Source organism: Vicugna pacos, chromosome X, assembly GCF_048564905.1.
Source record: "Vicugna pacos chromosome X, VicPac4, whole genome shotgun sequence".
NCBI classification, from domain to species: domain Eukaryota; kingdom Metazoa; phylum Chordata; class Mammalia; order Artiodactyla; family Camelidae; genus Vicugna; species Vicugna pacos.
The window spans coordinates 75,237,351-75,253,945 of NC_133023.1; positions in this window are offsets into that span (position 1 = coordinate 75,237,351).

Consider the following 16,595-nt stretch of genomic DNA (forward strand, 5'->3'; position numbering starts at 1 on the left):
GACTCTTTCAGAACATGTTTTAAGGCTGTTTTATCACTACTACAATAGTCAAGATGCTATAAGACATCCATGCTGAGATAGTGTCATAGTAATAGACTGAAAAATGTCTTAGAAATCAGAGTCTACCTGATAAGAGTGATAATTCAATTAAACTTTTTTTTTAATATAGTTGAAATAAAGTACCTGGACAGGGGCAAGCCACTCAGAAACTAAGGTATCAACTGAATATTGGTACCATCATTGACTAAAGTAGAATAGAACAATACAATTGATAGAAAAACATGTAACTAAGAAGGGTATTGTGAAGATCAATTGAAGTAACATTTTGGTGGGAACAAAGTTAATAAAGTTTAGTTTGCTTCTCTCTTAATTTTATCTTATACCCTACTAAAAAAAAAAATGTCCCTTATACTTCCTTGGGTGCTAGTGTGTTGGGAGTGTGGGTAGAGAAGAGAAAACTAGTGTGGTGCATTTTAAAATGCATTATTTGTTGTAATATCATGTATAGGTTGGTATAAAATTGTTTCCAAGAAATGTGACAACCATAACAAAGAAAAACAATAGATGAATTTTTATTTGTTTGTTTCTTTCTTCAATTTTATTGAGCTATAATTGACATACAGCTCTGTATAAGTTTCAGGTGTATAGCATAATGATTTGACTTATATACATCATGAAATGATTACCACAATAAATTTAGTGAATATCCATCATCTCTTATAGATACAAAAGAAAAGAATAAAAAATTCCTTGTGATGAGAACTCTTAGTGTTTACTCTCTGTTTGTTTTTAATAGATAAATTTTAGTTTAGTGCTAATCACTTTAAATGGATAACCTCATTTTATTCTTACACAGATATGTTGAGATAAGCACTATTACCATATCCATTGTACAGAGGTGTAAATTGAGTCTTGGAGATTATATAATTTGCCCAGAGTCACAAAACCAGGAAATTGGACTCAGTTCTCTTTGATTCCACAGCATACACTCATAACTGCCATGCATACTGCTTCTCAACAAAAAGGAAGTGATTCATTCGGTAAGAAAAATCAGGTTAGGTTGTAATTTTGCTAAAATCAATAACTCTGAAAAAGAGTAAAATGCTTTAAAAATTGATTTATAGACCAGAATTGGGGTGATCTGGGGCCTGAGAAGAGAAGGTTTGTGTGCAAGAACTGATAGCTATCTTCAGATATATTGGAGGAAAAGGGAGGATTATTCCAGGTGTTTGCTTCAGTCAGTTGCTTCAAACCTACTAGAACCAAAGAATGGATGTTATAGTGAGATGGATATTGGCTGAATGCAGGAAAACAAAATAAAACATAACACCTCCCAACAAACAAGGCTGTCCAAAGATGTTAAAGTTGAAGAAGAGACAAGACTGTATTAGAGATGTTAGAAGTAATTTATGTCACCTTCTCTTCCAACTGAAGGAAGATCAAAAGTCCCTCTAACCTTGGGATTTTATAATATCCAGCTTTGTTGACAGAATCTTGAGCTTCATGCCATTGATTTCTTAGACAAGAGGTTACCAATAAAATAATATTACCCTGCTTTTAAGTAAAAGCGTATTATTGTAATAAAACTAGACCATCAAAATTTGAGAAATAATTTGTATCATGATTTTATGAAAATTGATAAACTACTGTTTGTGGTATACTTTAACTTATGAAGGTGTTTTTAAGAGTTCCCCTAATCACAAATTTCCTCCATGAAGTGGTTGTTCTGGTATGCATCAGAGACACATATTTAATAAGAGGTGCAGCTTTTCGTGGAAGGAGAGACAATGTTTGAAAACTCATTTCTCTATGATATTTTCTTACTTCTTTCCATTTTCTTTTGTTTTTGTTCTTCTGTGCCTTGTGTTTGGTGCAGTAGGTTGTCTTCTGCCTAGAAATTCCAACCTTCCTCCTAGTCTTAGGTTAACAGGACCAGGAGTATCGTCTAAAAGAACAGAAGCAGGAAATGAGATGCCTAGGTCAGTTGGGCTTGAGGCTTTTCTCCCTAAAACTCTTCCATCACTCTTACCTTTCCAAAGTATGTTTAGCCCTCAGAATACTAAGATCTGAGATGCCAGTGTTAGACCCTATTCCTTATTTAAACTAAACCTAGAATGAAAAATGGATCCTTTAGTTTAATTCATGATAGTGGCTCAATGCCAGTAGTTTTGACCAATAAACATAGGTGATATAAAATGTTAACAGTGGAGGAACTGAGTGAGATATAAGGAGATTCTGCATACTATCTTCACAACTTGTCTGTAAATGTAAAATTATTACAAAATAAAAAGTTTGTTTTAAAAAATGGATCCTTTAAAAACTCATATATAGTACAGTTCAGTTTATAAGGGTAGGTAATCATAAGAATTTGGGGTCTGAGTTTCAGCTAGGACTAGCATACATTTTCATGCCTTAAAGACAAGCATATGATGTTAGGTGAGGAATTCTGGGTAGTTAAATATTCAACTTTGTATCCATCCCTTTTTCCATCAGGGAAACAATTAACATTTAATATGTCATTTCTTTTTGATTATGGGAAACACACTGCAAAAGTATTCTTTTCCTTGGACCAAGGTGACTGGGGCAAAAGGAACAGGAATGAGGGGTAAAGACTGGGATATACTTATTTTGACATCTGCTTTCCAATAAACCCAGCATGTCCTGAGTGCTTAATCTGATTGTCCTCATGCTGGTTGTGACAGAAATTAGAAATCCTAATATGCTCTGAGAGCTCAAAGTATTCTTCAGAAACTTGGACCTTCTAGCCTTAGCCATCAATTACACTGGGCATCTCAGCTGACTCAAACAAATTTTGATTAAAAATAAAATAGGGCAGCTTTAGAAAAATTACTAGATTTGCACATACTCAAGTCTATACAATAAGTCATTCTCATTATCACCCTCCATGAATAGATTTGACTGCTCTTCTTCAAGTATACCAGCATTACAATGAAAGCAAAACATTCTATTAGGCTTGTATGAAAGGCTCAAATACTAAAAAAAAAAGAAAAGAAAAGAAAAGAAATACCTTTTGTTAAAAGGAAACAATTCATCTATTCAGGCTAGAGATGTTCTCCACAAAGGAGGTCAAGAAAATCCCCAGGTTGCCAAGTGTTTTCAGGGATGACAGGCTTCCTCTAGCTCTCTAGAAAATGTACAACTTTTCTCACAGGTAAATGCCTCCCAAACATGCTATATTCAAGTCTTCAAACAGCAATTAAAAGAGCTTGACTAACTTTCAAAGATAAAGGTAGGAAAGTGGAGGCTACATCAAGTAGAGATGAAATCTGAAGAGAACATTCCTTGTTGGCCAGAGGGGTGTGTGACTGGGAAATAAGCTATCTACCTATGTTCTCTTGCATTGCTGGGATGGACTCCCAGATAGATGAAAAGATTAAAGGGACTAGGTCCAACAACTATATACATATTTGTCTCTACTTTATGGGAAAAACTCTGGCAGAATGCTGTCCACAGGGTCCCATAATCAGTCCTATTAAGCAGATAGATAATTTTTTATGCTCCTGCTCAAATAATTAATAACTTGCTTATGGAGTAAGGGGAAGGTGAGCAGACATAGAGGATGCACTGCACTAATACTGTAAATGGTTTGTATAGATGTAGAAAGAAAACAAAACTGAACGTGATACAATTTACCAATAAAACAAATGAATTGATAGACATTTTAAGGCTGGTTTCAAGAAGGGAGAATGGAAATAGGATGCTTATAAAATTCTTACCTAAGCATATTATAAGATGTGTTAGAAAGGTCTTTCTAAGTGAAAGAAAGAAAATGATTATTTATAAAGCTAGGTATTTGGGCTGTAGCAGAGACAGCGAGCAAAGAAGATTCAAGAAATTCTGGTCCTGGAAAGCAAATGTATCATAATGTATAATGTAAATTTAATGTAACTTATAAAACCAGTATTTACTCAGAGATGCCCTACCTGAGCAAATACCTAAATAAACATCAAACCTTTTGGCCAGGACATTCTATTACTAGGTATCCATCCTACAGATATATTTACACATGCAGTCAAAAGATGCATGTGTAAGGATGATCATTGCCACATTGACTGTAATAGCAAAAATATGGAAACTGTGGAATGTTTGTTAACAAAGAAATGTTTAAACATACTGTAGGTGCTATGGTCTGAATTTTTGTGTCCCTCCAAAATTCGTATATTGAAATCCTAACCCCCAAGTTGATGATGTTTTAGGAGGTGGGGCTATTGGAAAGTGATAAGATTATGAGGGCAGAGTCCTCATGATTGAGATTACTGCTTTTTTATAAGACAGACCCTAGAGAGCTAACTTGCCCCTTCTTCCATGTGAGGATGAAGTAGAAAGATATCCATCTATGAACCAGAAGCAGATCCTCACCAGAAAATGAATCTTCCAGGCCTCTTGATCTTGGACTTCCCAGCCAGCAGGACCATGAGAAATAAATTTCTGTTATTTATAAAGCTACCCAATTTATGGTATTTGGTTATAGCAGCCCAAATGGACAAAGATAATAGGCAAATATTCTATACATCATAGCTGTTTAAAAAATTAAGTACCAACATGGAAAAATTTGTTAATGTATTATGTAATGATGAAGGCAGTACAATATACTTAGTATGATGCCATTTATGTGAAAATAACCACTAAATTGTATATTTGTATGTGTATATAATGTCAGAAAACATCTATGGAGCACTTTTGAGGAGAAAGTTAGCATATAGTATAGTAGTTAAGAATATGAGCTTTGTAGAATAGTGATTACCAGGTGTGAGTAGGTGGGGGAAATTGGGAGGTGCTGATCAAAGAGTATGAAGTTGCAGTTATGGAGGATAAATAAGTCTAGAGATCAAACATACTACAAGATGACTCTAGTTAATAGTGCTATATTGAATACTGGAAATCTGCTAAGAGAATACATTTCAAGTCCTCTTATGACAAAAGAAAAAATAAAATGTATGTGAGGAGTATATTATTAGCTTGATTGTAACAATCATTTCACTATTTATATGTATATCAAATTGTTATGTTGTACTCCTTAAATATATAAATTTTTTATTTGAAATAAAGAATGTGAACTCTGGAGCCACACCTCCTGGGCTTCATAAACTCGTCCTTCCATTTACTAACAGTATAAACTTGGGCAAGTTATTTAACCCCTTTGTGCCTTAATTTCCTCACCTAAAAAATGGAGACAATAACTGTGATGGTTAAATAGATTAATGCATGAAAAGTGCTTTGCATATAGTAACTGCTAGATAAATGTTAGCTGTTATTGTTTTATGGACTATGCACTTTAAGTGACTTCCATGCATTTATCTTCATAGCTGCTCTGTGAAGTAGACGTGAGTATTATCCTCATTTTGCAGAGGAGGGGACTGAAAAAGAAAGGTGAACCAACTTATCTAAGGTCACATAGTTGGTGAACCTTAGGAATCATATTTGAACCCATTATCTGATTTGATTCCCATGTGCTCTTAACTATTACTCTGTACTACCTTTACACACACACACACACACACACACACAAACATAGAGGTCTAGAAAAATATCTGGTAGTTGTTAAATTTGGATGAGCAATGGAGTAATAATACTGAAAGGAGACAATTGTTTTCTACTCAATATACTTCCATAGCCTTGTGAGAGAGATATTCAAGTTTTACATGTGTAACTTAAATAATAAGAAATAATAAAGCATCAAAGCATCATAGTAAATAAATGTAGTGTATTTAATGTCATTGACTTTGGATACAAATTTAACAACCTCTGTTTATTAGACGACATCACCAAAAGAATGAAATGGCAAGGCACAGAATGGTAGAAGATATTTGCAATACATAAAGCTGACAAAGACTAGTATCCAGAAAATTCAAAGAACTACAAATCAGTAAGAATGAGATAGTAAAATAGGAAAATCAAAAAATATTTGAAATGAAACTTTAGAAGAAGAAATGCAAATGGCTAATAAACATATGGAAATATGTTCGATCTCATTAATATTCATGAATATGCAAATTAAAACCGCTATGAGGTACACATTGAGAACATCAGTGACTAAACAGTGTTCTGTTTTCTAGAATGTCTTTATTAGCAAGTACTAGAATTACAGTCTTTCAAAGTTGTTTTTCAGAAAGCAAAATGGTAGTGCTTTAAAACTGAGGATGCTTGCAGCTGCTCTGTAGTCTCACTGAGTCGTTAACTATTTGATGAGTGCACACCGATGATCTGGGGTATTCAAACCTACTTAACTGAAGAAAGGATCACTGAGCAGGTCAGAGAGCTGTTCCCAAATGAAAGCAATGAAAATGTATTTATTTAATAAATTTTTTCCTTTGCCACAGATTCAGTTAAAAGCTTTCACTCATCTGCCGTAAGTTTTGATTGAGGATCCTAAAAATGTATTGAATGGCATTTTTTATGTGAGCGCCAGTGCATAATAATTCAGGTAAAGGTACACAGAAGTGTTCATCATTTCCTGGATAAAAAATAGATTATCATTACTCCATAGTAATAATTTATACTCCAGTTGAAGGACACTAAGATCCAGATAGTTTTGGTCAGCTTATGACTTCTGTTTGGCTATTAAATTGCACTTCAAAGTCTCCTCATTCCCATTGACAGAATGTGTGAGAAGAGTCTACCTTCACGCTTGCATAACCTTTGCCATCAAAGCACTTTACCAGCTTTTATTCTATCACTTCATCTATTTCTGACATTTGCCATGTCTTTCTCTGTAGTGAGAGTGTAGCTTATAACTAATGTCCCTGAAATCCTATGAGTATAGAATGCCTGATAATAAAAAGGAAATTCTGATATTTTGTAACTCCCTGACACAGTAACTACTAGAAGAAATGCTGAGTGCTAAGACCCTTTTACGCTGAAGATTTTAGCACTAAGAGCTGCAGGTGAACATCAGGAGCCATGAGTTCTATGCCCAGCTCCCACTCTTACTAGATGTGACATCTTGGACAAGTCACCAAAACTCTCTGATCTTCCATTTCCTCACCAGTAAAATAGAAATAATATTAAGAGGTTTGATGTTAACCTAGATTTGCCAATATGAAAATCACAGATTGGACTGGGTTAGATTAGAAATCGTCTAAAGGGCTAGATATGTTTAAAATCATTTTGAAAATTAAACGTCAGTTAAATTTTGTTGAAATAAATATTTTGCCTAACTGAGGGAGAGTATTGCATTGCAGAAAGTTCTGTAGAAGAAAAAGGGATGATTTCAGAGCTTTATAAAGAGAAACATGCATTCCATTTTATATAATAAGATACTAAGTTAGATTCTCTAGAATCTCAATTCTGCCTCTGCAAGTAGGAAGTTTGTGGCCTCTTACTCAGCTTCTAAATGAAAGGATCATTCTAGATGATTATTAATCTACCCTTTAGAGCTACTCAAAATCTCAAATATTTTAATTTAGAAGTATTATGATATTGCCTTTGATTGGTACAGTCTCTTTGATTAACTCACGTAGATTTTTTTTTTTTTAAAGAGGATAGTGTCTGGTAATAGTTATAGCTTGAAGATCTGTACTGAATTTCACATATCTATCAGGACTCATAGAAGCAAACAACTGATCTTGATTGGAATCACTCTTATTTTAGGAGCCATTATTCATTAAACAGCTTTAAAATTGCCAACACTTATACTATGCTAAGGAGAGATTCAGAAGATTAGTAGAAAGAAGATTTACTTGGATACTTTATTTAAAATCAGTAACCCCACTGGTGAAATAAAGGGCTGAGGGGTTGAGAATGGAAGAAGCTATCTTTTGGCCATGGGCTACCAGGTTGAATGTAGCCAAGATGAATAGTGACTCAGAGCAATTACAATCTGTTAGCTGTTTTGTGGCCTATGAACAATGAGTTAGGAGTCCCATTCCAAAGCCAGATAGTTGAAAGTTCACCTTGCAAACAATGTTAATATGATTGGCACAAAAAGACACCCTTTTGGCAGAAGCAGTCTCAAGCATAAAGTGTACACATATTCAACTTTTTGGTTTTCTTCTGTAAGACTTTCCCATAGACTTAGGCAAAATACCACAAAAAGACTTGATCTAATACTTATCATGTTTAGGACACAATTATAGACTTTGTTATGTTTCTAGAAATGTTCAACAGCAATTAGTTTTTCCTGACTAGAACAATATTTCTAAAGGATAACAAAACTGAAGGAAGTAGAAGTCAAGAGAAATGGCAGTAACATAAAAGGATGTCCACTGTGGAAGGATTTAATTAGCTGATCAGATCTAACTTATAGCTTGGTAACTGCAAAGAGGTTTTACCTTACTATAAGCAACAAAAAATTCCTTAAATTTTGTAAAAGACTTAATTTTTATAAATATATTTTAAATGATGAGATAAGTTGATGGCTTAAATTTAGATTGATTCCTTTTGTAAAGGTAATAACTTTGAAAGGTGAATAGTCAAACCCTGTTTTTTCTATTGTTAGTTCTTATTTTTATGCATAATTTTCATAAAGTGAGGCACATAGGCAACCAAAATTGAAATATAAAAATATTTTTAATGTGTTTCACATTTGCATTTGCAGTAAGTAAATTCTTAATTATCTTCACTGAGCCTGTATGTTGTCCTGTTCTTAGCGCTTCTATACCAACTTTTCAGTGTGGTGATTAGAGGGTTAGAGGCCAGAACTAAGAAAAAGTGGAGAAGAAAATAACAGAGGAGCAGTATTTTTGTTTAAAAATTTAAAAAGTCTCTTCATATCTATCAACAATTGCGACCCCATTTTCCAGATTGATAAGGAGACAAACAAGGGACAATTAAGAAGACTGCCAGTTGATTAACAAGATTCTCAATAAAGGCCAAGGAAAGGAAAAAAAAGAAAAGCACCAAATTTTATCCTTTCTCTTGTCCATTTGATAAAAGATCCTGAAACATGAAGATTAATCGTATGATACGGAAAATAATCCAAATGCTGTATATATTCTAAACTAAATTATTTTTCATATTGAAATTCTTGCCAAATTCTGAATATTGGTTTATATTGAATAAGGTAAGGATGCCCACTCTCCCCACTTTAATTCAACATAGTTTTGGAAGTCCTAGTCACAGCAATCAGAGAAGAAAAGTAAATAAAAAGAATTCAAATTGGGAAAGAAGAAGTAAAACTGTCACTGTTTGCAGATGACATGATACTATACATTGAATATGCTAAAGACACTACCAAAAAACTACTAGAGCTCATCAATGAATTTGGTAAAGTTGCAGGATATAAAATTAATATACAGAAATGTGTATCATTTCATACACTAGCAACAAAATATCAGAGAAAGAAATTAAGGAAATGATCCCATTTACCATCACATCAAACAAAGTAAAATAAAATAAAATACCTAGGAATAAACCTACCTAGGGAGGCTAAAGACTTGTACTCCCAAAACTATAAGACACTGATAAAATAAATTAAAGATGGCACAAACAGTTGGAAAGATATACCATGTTCTGTGATTGTAAGAATCAGTGTTGTTAAATGGCCATTCTACTCAAGGAAATATACAGATTTAATGCAATACCTATCAGTTACCAATGCCATTTTTCACAGAATGGGAACAAAATTTTAAAAATTTCTGTGGAAATGCAAAAGACCCCAAATTACCAAAACAATCTTGAGAAAGAAGAACAGAGCTGGAGGAATCACTCGCCCTGACTTCAGACTATACTACAAAGCCACAGTAATAAAAACAGTATGTATGTTTTTCCTGATCTTAGACAAAATGCTTTCAGCTTTGTACCATTGAGTGTGATGTTAGCTGTGTTTTTTTTCATATATGGCCTTTATTATGTTGAGGTATGTTCCCTGCATGCCTGCTTTCTGGAGATTTTTTTTTTTATCATATATGGATGTTGAATTTTGTCAAAAGCTTTTTCTGCATCTATTGAGATGATTATATGGTTTTTATCCTTCAGTTTGTTAATATGGTGTATCACACTTACTGATTTGTGGATCTTGAAAAATCCTTGTGTCCCTGGGATAAATCCCACTTTGATCATAGTGTGTGATCCTTTTAATGTTTTGTTGAAATCAGTTTGCTAGTATTTTGTTGAGGGTTTTTGCATCTATGTTCATAAATGATGTTGGCCTATAATTTTCTTTTTTTGTGATGTTTTTTTCTGGTTTTAGTATCAGGGTGATGGTGGTATCAGAATGAGTTTGGAAGTTTTCCTTCTTCTGCAATTTTTTGAAATAGTTTCAGAAAGATAGACATTAACTCTTCTTTAAATCTTTGGTAGAATTCACCTGTGAAGCCATCTGGTCCTGGACTTTTGTTTGTTGGGAGTTTTTAAATTACTGATTCAACTTCACTACCGATTATTGGTATGTTCATATTTTCTGTTTATTCCTGATTCATTCTTGGGAGGTTGTGCCTTTCTAGAATTTGCCCATTTCTTCTAGGTTGTCCATTTTTTTGCATATAGTTTCTCATTGTAGCCTCTTATAATCCTTTGTATTTCTGTGATGTCAGTTTTAATTTCTCCTGTTTCATTTCTGATTTTATTGATTTGGGCCCTCTCCTTTTTTTTCTTGAAGAGTCTGGCTAAAGGTTTATCAATTTTGTTTATCTTTTCAAAGAACTAGCTTTAGTTTTATTGATTTTTTCTATTTTTTTCTTTGTCTCTATTTCATTTATTTCTTCTCTCCTTTTTTATGATTTCTTTCCTTCTACTACCTTTGGGTTTTGTTTATTCCTATTTCTCTAGTTGCTTTAGGTGTAACATTAGATTGCTTATTTGAGATTTTTCTTCTTTCCTGAGGTAAGCTTGTATTGCTATAAGCTTCCCTTTACAACTGCTTTTGTTGCATCCCATAGGTTTCAGATTGTTGTGTTTTCATTTTAATTTGTCTTTAGGTATTTTTTGACTTCTTTGGTTTGTTTAATGATCCATTGCTTGTTTAGTAGCATATTGTTTAGCCTCCATGTGTTTGTGATTTTTGCAGTTTTTTTCTTGTAGTTGATTTTTAATCTCATAGCATTGTGGTTAGAAAAGATGCTAGATATGATTTCAGTTTTCTTAAGTTTACTGAGTTGCTCTATAAATATCTATTAAATCCATCCTGTATAATGGGTCATTTAAGGCCTGTGTTTCTTTATTGATTTTCTATATGGATGATTTGTCCATTGATGTAAGTGGGATGTTAAAGTCCTCCACTATTACTGTGTTACTGTCAACTTCCCCCTTTATGTCTGTTACCATTTACCTTATATACTGATGTGCTCCTATGTTGGGTACATATATATTTACAATTGTTATAGCTTCTTCTTGGATTGATCCCTTGATCACTATGTAGTGTCCTTCTTTGTCTCTTGTAACAATCTTTATTTTAAAGTCTATTTTGTCTGATATAAGTGTTGGTATTCCAGCTTTCTTCTGATTTACATTTGTGTGAAATACATTTTTTCCATCCTCTTACTTTCAGTATGCATGTGTCTCTAGATCTGAAGTGAGTCTCTGGTAGGCAGCAAATATATGGGTCTTGTTTTTGTATTCATTCAGCCAGTCTGCTTTTGGTTGGAGCATTTAATCTATTTACATTTAAGGTAACTATTGATATGTATGTTCTTGTTGTCATTTTGTTAATTGTTTTGGATTTGTTTTTGTAGATCTTTTTTTCACCTTTCTTCTTTTGTTCTCTTGTGATTTGGTAACAATCTTTAGTGTTATGTTGGGATCCATTTTTCTTTTGTGTGTATATTATCTATTATAGATATTTGATTTGCAGTTACCATGAGGTTTTGGTATAGCATTCTATATACATACGTGATTGCTTTAAGTTGCTGATGTCTTAATTTCAAATGCGTATTAAATACCCTTTATTTCTACTCTCCTCTATCACGATTACTGTTTTTAATATTGTATTTTACATTTAATTATTTTGAATATCCCTTAACTGTTTATTGTGGATACAGATGATTTTACAACTTTTGTCTTTTAACCTTCCTCCAAGTTTGTGTTAAGGTGATTTCCTACCTTTACTGTGTGTTTCCTTCACCAGTGAGATTTTCCATTTCATAGTTCTCTTGTTTCTAGTTGTGGCCTTTTCTTTTCTGCCTAGAGAAGTTCCTTTAGCATTTGTCGTAAAGCAGGTTTGGGGATTCTGAATTCTTTTAGCTTTTGCTTGGCTGTAAAACTTTTGATTTCTTCATCAAATTTGAATGAGAGCCTTGGTAGGTAGAGTATTCTTGGTTGTAGGTTTTTCCTTTCCATATCATGTCACTCCCTTCTGGCCTACAGAGTTTCTGCTGGAAAATCAGCTGATAGTCTTATGAGAGTTCCCTTGTATGTTATTTGTTGCTTTTCCCTTGTTGTTTTTAATATTCTCTCTTTAATTTTATCATTTTAATTCTAATATGTCTAGGTATGTTCCTCCTAGGGTTAATCCTATATGGGATTCTCTATGCTTCCTGGACTTGGGTGACTGTTTCCTTTTCCCAGTTAGGGAAGTTTTCACCTATTATCTCTTCAAGTACTTTCTCAGGCCCTTTCTCTCTCTGTCTTCTCCTTCTGGAACCTCTAGAATGTGAATATTAGTGCACTTGATGTTTTCCCAGAGGTCTTTTAAAATGCCCTTATTTCTTTTCATTCTTTTTTTTTTTCCTTCTGTTGTGTGGTAGTCATTTCCAGTACTCTGTCTTCTGGCTCACTGATCTATTCTTCTGCCTCATTTAGTCTACTGTTGGTTTCTTCTAGTGTATTTTTTATATCAGTTATTGTATTCTTCAACTCTGGTTATTCTTTATATTTCCTAACTCTGTTAAAAGCTTCTAACTTCTCACTCTGTGCATCCATTCTCCTCCTGAGTTCTTGGATCATCTTCACAATAATTTTTCTGAACTCTTTTTTGGGTAGATTGTCTATATCCTCTTCACTTAGTTTTTCTTCTGGGATTTTATTCCTATTTTGTTCCTTTGTCTTGAAGATATTCCTCTGCTGTCTCATTTTTTCTAAATTTCTATTTGCATTTTTTATGGATGTGGTAGATCTGTTATGTTTCTTGACCTTAGAGAAGTGACCTTCTGTAGGAGATGTCCTATGTGTCTCAGCAGTGCACTCCCCTCTCATCACCCAAGGGCCAGGGGTCAACTGGTCCCAGGGTAGGGTCTGGCCTACATTTGTGGACTCATTCCACAGATGGTGGAGTCATTGTTTTCTTGCTTCTGATGTCTGCCCCCTGGTAGGTGAGGCCGTTCTAGAGGCTTGTGCAAACTTCCTGGCTGGTGCCTACCCACTGGTGGATCGAGATGGGTCCTGGCCTTCTGGTGGGCAGGACTGTGTCTTGGCGGCTGTCTAGAGGTGGCTGTGGGCTCAGGAAGTCTTTAGGCAGCCTGTCTGCTGATGGGTAGGTCTGTGTTCCATCCCAGTTAGTTGTTTGGCCTGAAGGGTGCTAGCCCTGGAGCCTCTAGGCTCTTGGGTGAGGCAAGATCTTGGTGCTAATGATCCAAGCAGGATGTCAGCCTCCAGAAAGTGCATGCAGATGAATACTCCCTGAATGTCCACCACCAGCTTTTATGTCCTCAGGGTGAGCCACAGCTGCCTCCCACCTCCCTAGGAGAGCCAAAAGACTAGCAGGCAAGACTGGCCTAGGCTTCTATGAAATCACTACTTCTGCCTTTGGTCCCAGTGCATGTGAGATTCTTTGTGCACTCTTTAAGAGTGAAGTCTGTTTCCTCCAGTCCTGTAGGACTCTTGAAATTAAAAGCCCTGTTGGCCTTCAAAGCCAGCTGCTCTGGGGGCTCCTTCTCCTGATGCCACACCTCTGGGTTGGGGAGCCTGACATGGGGTTCAGAACTCTCACTCCTGTGGGAGACTCTCTGCAATATAATTATTCTCCAGCTTGTGGGTCACCCACCCGGAGGTTATGGGACCCTATTATATCACAAATACACTCCTGCTATCCCGCTGTAGTCCCCTCTTTATGTCTCCAGTTGTAGAAGATCTTTTTTTGTAGGTTCCCATCTTTTTAATCAATGGTTGTTCAGCAGTCAGTTCTGATTTTGTTGTGTTTGTGAGAGGAGGTGAGCTCAAGAGGAGACAAGATTTCAAATATTCTTTCAGAATATTCTTTTATAGACTGCTTTTGTTTTTTGTATTAAAGTTCAACTACAATACCTTCTTCTTGAGTTTTCAGACACTCATGATAAATATTATTATGTGATAATCTAAGATTTATAATACCTTTTTATAAGTTGTGTTGTCATATTTCATATAATTTGGTTTTCACTGAATGTACTTTTATACTGTAATTTCCACTTAAAAATAAGCATATCATTTTTAAAAAAAGAAAAGTAAAAGCTTTAAACTTCTAAACTGCATCAAAAACAAAATGTGATAAACCTGTATGAAGGGAAGAAAAAACTCTACAAGGGAACATTAATAGAAGGCTAGAATGTGTGAAGAGATATACCATCCTTAGATGAGAAGACTCAACACTGTTTTGTTGTAAGTTTTCCCCAGATTAATTTCAATATTTAAAACAATCCTAGTCAGAGCTAGTCTTACTTTCTAGAACTTTACAGATTTATTTTATTTAAATATGTATTTTAAAAACCATATATGTTTATATAATTTTATATAAATGAGATAGGACTAAAACGTATAACATGTATGCCTCTTTAGAATAGAAGTCTACCACTTTTTAAATTTTTGACTTTTAGTTTACCTCTCCTTGTTCTCTCCTCTCCCCACTCTGCCTAAATGATATCCTCCATAAATAATTTTAAAAACCTATTATGCTATGCAGAAGTCCTTATTTTTCATATTTATATACACATATAAAAACATACACACATGCAGAGGGGTTTGGACATTGTTTTACAAAAATATTATAACATACATACTACCTACATATTTACTTTTTCATTTAACTATATGTCATGGCAATTACTCCAAGTAAACTGGTATAGCTGTAATTTATTATTTTTAATAGCCATATAAGGTTCCATGGTGTTGACAGACCCTAAGTATATGCACTCATTCTTTTCTTGGTAGGTGTTTAATTTGTTTTTGGGTTCATTGCTCTGCAAATAATACACTGATAAATGCTCCATGACCTATATCGTTATTGCTGCTTCTGTTTTTAAGGGATACAGCTCTAAAATGGGATTACTTTGTTAAAGTTAATTTAAATTTTAGTTTTAGTATTAAACCAATAGATCATCTTTTCAGACATTTGCAAAAACTAGTATCTCCTTTTTAACCTTTAAAAAGTACCTTTACGCCACATCCATGCTAGTAATATGTGTTTTTGCACTTTATTATTTTATTTTATTGCCTGATGGATGGGTAAAAAAATCAATCTCCTTGTAACTTTAACTTGCATTTCCCTGATTGCTAGTGATATTGAACCACTTTGTATGATTATTGACCATTTGGACTTCATATGCTATGAACTGCTTATTCATATTTTGGCCCATGTTCTTTCATTGATTTATAAAATGTTTGAAGGGTAGCTCTTTATCTACTTACATTGCAAATATAGGCTTTTCACTCAAATCTAATATTCCTTTATTAACTTCATGTATGAATTTTTGTACTTTTTACTATTTAGCATTCCCATATAGCTAAACACATCTAGACTTTCTTTTGTAGCCTCTGAATTTCCTCTACCACCAGATTATATGAGTAGGCAAGCAGATTCAATTCTAAGATCTATTGTTTTACATTTAAGCCTTAAATAACTTTGGGAATTGTTTTTATATGATGTAAGATAGTCAATATACACTTTTTTCTTTTAAAATAAATTAACCAGTTGTTTCAGAATTATTTATTAATTGAGCTTTTTTTTATTTCTGTGTTCCACTGATATATTTGTCTATTTCTATACCAATACTACAGTGTTCTGATAACTGCTAAAAAAAAGTCCTTTCTCACATTTCTTCATTTTCATGCTTTTTAAAATGATTATTTTTAGGTATTTATGTGTACACTTAAATTTTTAAGAATATTTTTCTAGTAATGGAAAACTATGCTAGGATTTTAATTAGAATTACATTCAAATTATATATTAATTTTTTGAGAGTATTAAATACTCCAATTCATAATAATTGTATTTTTTCAAATTTATATTTTTAATGTTCTTTAATACAATTTTATTGAAGTAAAATTAATACAGTATAAAATTTAATTATTTAAAAGCACACGATTCAATGTTTTTTAGCATTATTTATACTATTGTACAAACATCACCGCTATCTAATTCCAGAACATTTTATCACCACAAAAAGATTGCCATACCTCTCAGTTTCCTTCTCCTGTCAACCCTAACAGCCACTAAATTGTTTTATGACTCTATGGATTTACCTATTCTGGACATTTCATATAAAATGGAATCATATATTATGTGACCTTTTGTGTCTGGCTTCTTTTACTTAGAGTACTATGTTTTCAAGGTCCATGCATGTATAGCTTTTGTCAGTAGTTTATTCCTTTTTATAGCTGAATAATATTTTATTGTATGGATATAGCACTTTTTTTATCCATGTATGAATTGGTGGAGATTTGGGTTGTTTCCATATTTTAGCTGTTTTTAATAATGTGTTTATGAAAATTTGTGTACAAGTTTTTTTGTG